The sequence below is a fragment of the Octopus bimaculoides genome, chromosome 22 (genome assembly GCF_001194135.2).
Source record: "Octopus bimaculoides isolate UCB-OBI-ISO-001 chromosome 22, ASM119413v2, whole genome shotgun sequence".
Taxonomy (NCBI): Eukaryota; Metazoa; Mollusca; class Cephalopoda; order Octopoda; family Octopodidae; genus Octopus; species Octopus bimaculoides.
The window spans coordinates 16,830,878-16,831,730 of record NC_069002.1 but is presented as its reverse complement, the minus strand read 5'-3'; the positions used below and the strand labels follow the sequence as shown (position 1 = coordinate 16,831,730).

Genomic DNA, 853 nt, shown 5'->3' with positions numbered 1-853 from the left:
ACACACACACACACACACACACACACACACACACACACACACACACACATTTGTATAATTTTCTTTCATTCCAATAAACAGCTAAGTATTCCTCTATCATTCAATTATTTCAGCAATAGCTAATCCTCCTGCTTTTGTTAAACAGTCCTGTCTCACACCTAAGAGCGACCAATTGTAACAACTTTGAGAAGAATTAGAACCAATGGCTGAACTTATATTTTCAGAAAGAAATAGTAACCAAATCCTCTTTTGGAACCATACCCAACCTACCCTTGTTACATAATTAATGACATTGAATAACACAATTCGGGTACAGGATGTTTGAAAAGTTGGTCGGATCTTCATAGCTGGAATCTTTTTAATTGCAGAACCTACGCCGTATAAATTATAAAGCTATAGATGACCTTCCGCAAAATAGCCACAGGTGGTGGTGGTGGTGGAGGTACTTTAGCGGCAATTCAGCCCTGATTAAGCACTATTAGCGGAAAATCTTGCAAATACAAGAACAGCCATTGATAGTTACAACACACTGGATGATGATAATGATTATGATGACGATGATAATGATGAGGGCTGCGTTATCAGAAGCACTCGTATAGATAACCAAATCGAGTCCCGCTTAAATATTGTATTGTTGTTGGCACTCCGTCGCTTACGACGTCGAGGGTTCCAGTTGATCCGATCAACGGAACAGCCTGCTCGTGAAATTAATGTGCAAGTGGCTGAGCACTCCACAGACACGTGTACCCTTAACGTAATTCTCGGGGATATTCAGTGTGACACAGTGTGACAAGGCTAACCCTTTGAATTACAGGCACAACAGAAACAGAAAGTAAGAGTGAGAGAAAGTTGT

The 853-nt window shown here is 40.4% G+C and overlaps 1 protein-coding gene across 2 annotated transcripts in view; it reads left to right on the top strand.

The window, feature by feature from the left end:
- The window catches only part of LOC106872625 (homeobox protein ceh-22), a 116,482-nt gene that overhangs the window by 13,575 nt on the left and 102,054 nt on the right, over window positions 1-853 (top strand). The gene's annotated exons all lie outside the window — the stretch shown is intronic.